Genomic DNA, 4,133 nt, shown 5'->3' on the forward strand with positions numbered 1-4,133 from the left:
TTCTCTCAAAACAGAGTCAAACAGAGCCCCCACAGTCAAACTCTAAGTTTGGTGATGGGAGGCCACAACCAAATTCTAAAATTTGGTGTTGAACCCCCATATTCAAACTTTAAGTTTGGTGTTGGGAAATTCCAACATTGCTCTGAGTATCTGTGAGGCTCCATGAGGGCCCACTATCAAGCTAGTGACATTAAAGAAGCGCTTGTTGGGAGGCAACCCAATCTTATTATATTCATCTATTTTCTTATTTTATGTTCTTTTGTAGGTTGATGATCATGAGAAGTCACAAAATCAATTGAAAAAGCAAAAACAGAATGAAAAACAGAAAGAAAAATAGCACACCCTGGAGGAAAGCTTGCTGGCGGTTAAACGCCAGTGAAGACAGCAAATGGGCATTTAATGCCCAGTCTGGTACCATTCTGGGCGTTTAACGCCAGAAAGGGGCACTAGACTGGCGTTTAACGCCAGGAATGGGCAAGAAGCTGGCGTTAAATGCCAGAAATGGGCACCAGTCCGGCGTTTAACGCCAGGATTGGCAGAAGGAGCATTTTTGCTCGCCACTTGGTGCAAGGATAAATTATCCTTGACACCTCAGGATCTGTGGATCCCACAGGATCCCCACCTACCCTACCACTCTCTCTCTTCTTCACCCATTCACCAATCACCTCAACACCTCTTCCCCAAAAACCCCTCACCTATCAAATCCCACCATTCTCTTTGCCACTCACATCCATCCTTCATAAAACCCCACCTACCTCACCATTCAAATTCAAACCACTTTCACTCCCAAACCCACCCATATTGGCTGAACCCTACCCCTCTCTCCCCCCTATATAAACCCATCTTCACTCCTTCATTTTCACACAACCTACACACTACTTCTCCCTCTTGGCCGAAAAACAAAGCCACCTCCATCTCCTCTATTTCTTCTTCTTCTACTCTCTTCTTTCTTCTTTTGCCCGAGGACGAGCAAACCTTCTAAGTTTGGTGTGGTAAAAGCATTGCTTTTTTTTTCCATAACCATTTATGGCATCTAAGGCCGGAGAAACCTCTAGAAAGAGGAAAGGGAAGGCAAAAGCTTCCACCTCCGAGTCATGGAAGATGGAGAGATTCATCTCAAGGGTGCATCAAGACCACTTCCATGAAGTTGTGGCCATGAAGAAGGTGATCCCCGAGGTCCCTTTTCAAACTCAAAAAAGGTCAACTTCAATCAAAGGTTGGACCAAGTCCTCATGGATATCTGTGTGGAAGGAGCTCAATGCAAACAGGAGATCCCACTCATAGACATGGACAAGAGGAAATTCCTCATCATAAAATTCCTGAGATGTCTCAAGGGATGCACTTTCCTCCACAAAATTATTGGGATCAAATCAACACCTCCCTAGGAGAATTGAGTTCCAACATGGGACAACTAAGGGTGGAGCATTAGGAACATTCCATCCTCCTCCATAAAATTAGAGAAGATCAAAGAATCATGAGAGAGGAGCAACAAAGGCAAGGAAGAGACATTGAGGAGCTCAAGCACTCCATAAGATCTTCCAGAGGAAGAACAAGCCGCCATCACTAAGGTGGACCCGTTCTTTAACTTCCTTGTTCTTTATTTTCCTATTTTTCGAATTTTTATGCTTATGTTTATCTATGTTTGTGTCTTATGATCATTAGTGTCTTAGTGTCTATGCCTTAAAGTTATGAATGTCCTATGAATCCATCACCTTTCTTAAATGAAAAATGTTCTTAATTGAAAAAGAGAAGAATTGCATGAATTTTGAATTTTATAACAAATTAATTATTTTGATGTGGTGGCAATACTTTGACTTCTGAATGTATGCTTGAACAGTGCATATGTCTTTTGAATTTGTTCATGAATGTTGGCTCTTGAAAGAATGATGAAAAAAGGAGACATGTTACTGAGGATCTGAAAAATCATAAAAATGATTCTTGAAGCAAGAAAAAGCAGTGAATACAAAAGAGAGAGAGAGAGAGAGAGAGAGAGAGAGAGATTATGTGCGAAAAAAAAGAGAGAGAAAACAAGCAGAAAAAAAGCCAAAAGGCAAGGGTAAAAATAAACTCGTGATCCAAGGCAAAAAAAGTGTGCTTAAGAACCCTGGACACCTCTAATTGGGGACTCTAGCAAAGCTGAGTCACAATCTGAAAAGGTTCACCCAGTTATGTGTCTGTGGCATGTATGTATCCGGTGGTAATACTGGAAGACAGAGTGCTTTGGGCCACGGCCAAGAATCATAAAGTAGCTGTGTTCAAGAATCATCATACTTAACTAGGAGAATCAATAACACTATCTGGATTCTGAGTTCCTATAGAAGCCAATCATTCTGAATTTCAAAGGATAGAGTGAGATGCCAAAACTGTTTAGAGGCAAAAAGCTAAAAGCCCCGCTCATCTAATTAATAATGATCTTCATAGATATTTTTGGAATTCATTGCATATTCTCTTCTTTTTATCTTATTTTATTTTCAGTTGCTTGGGGACAAGCAACAATTTAAGTTTGGTGTTGTGATGAGCGGATAATTTATACGCTTTTTGGCATTATTTTTAGTATGTTTTAGTTAGTTTTTATTATATTTTTATTTGTTTTTAGCTAAAATTCACTTTTCTGGACTTTACTATGAGTTTGTGTGTTTTTTTGTGATTTCAGGTATTTTTTGGCTGAAATTGAGGGACCTGAGCAAAAATCTGATTCAGAGGCTGAAAAGAACTGCAGATGCTGTTGGATTCTGACCTCCCTGCACTCAAAGTCGATTTTCTGGAGCTACAGAAGCCCAATTGGTGCACTCTCAATTGCGTTGGAAAGTAGACATCCTGGGATTTTCAGAAATATATAATAGTCCATACTTTGCCCGAGATTTGATGGCCCAAATCGGCGTTCCAAGTCAGCTCAAGAATTTTGGCGTAAAACGCCGGAACTGGCACAAGAATGGGAGTTAAACGCCCAAACTGGCACAAAAGCTAGCATTTAACTCCGAAAAGTCTCTACACATGAAAGCTTCAATGCTCAGCCCAAGCACACACCAAGTGGGCCCGGAAGTGGATTTTTATGTCATTTACTCATCTTTGTAAACCCTAAGCTACTAGTTCTCTACAAATAGGACCTTTTGCTATTGTATTTGACATATTTTGATCACTTTAGATCTTTAGATCATCTTTGGACGTCTAGTTCTTAGATTATGGGGGCTGGCCTCTCGGCCATGCCTAGACCTTGTTCTTATGTATTTTCAACAGTGGAGTTTCTATACACCACAGATTAAGGTGTGGAGCTCTGTTGTACCTCGAGTATTAATACAATTACTATTGTTCTTCTATTCAATTCAGCTAATTCTTGTTCCAAGATATTCATTCGCACTCAAGAACTTGATGAATGTGATGATTATGTGACGCTCATCATCATTCTCACTTATGAACGCGTGCCTGACAACCATTTCCGTTCTACAAGCAAACAAGGCTTGAATGTTTACTCTTGGATTTCTTAATCGGAATCTTTGTGGTATAAGCTAGAATTGATGGCAGCATTTAAGAGAATCCGGAAGGTCTAAACCTTGTCTGTGGTATTCTGAGTAGGATTCAAGGATTGAATGACTGTGATGAGCTTCAAACTCCTGAAGGCTGGGCGTTAGTGACAGACGCAAAAGAATCACTGGATTCTGTTCCAACCTGATTGAGAACTGACAGATGATTAGCCGTGCTGTGACAGAGTGATGAGCGGATAATTTATACGCTTTTTGGCATTATTTTTAGGTAGTTTTTAGTAAGTTCAAGCTACTTTTAGGGATGTTTTCATTAGTTTTTATGTTAAATTCACATTTCTGGACTTTACTATGAGTTTGTGTGTTTTTCTGTGATTTCAGGTAATTTCTGGCTGAAATTGAGGGACTTGAGCAAAACTCTGAAAAAGGCTGACAAAAGGACTGCTGATGATGTTGGAATCTGACCTCCCTGCACTCAAAATGGATTTTCTGGAGCTACAGAACTTCAATTGGCAAGCTCTTAACGGCGTTGGAAAGTAGACATCCAGAGCTTTCCAGCAATATATAATAGTTCATACTTCATTTGGAAATTGACGACGTAACTTGGCATTGAACGCCAAGTACATGCTGCTGTCTGGAGTTAAACGCCAGAAA

The sequence above is a fragment of the Arachis duranensis genome, chromosome 1, assembly GCF_000817695.3.
Source record: "Arachis duranensis cultivar V14167 chromosome 1, aradu.V14167.gnm2.J7QH, whole genome shotgun sequence".
NCBI classification, from domain to species: Eukaryota; Viridiplantae; Streptophyta; class Magnoliopsida; order Fabales; family Fabaceae; genus Arachis; species Arachis duranensis.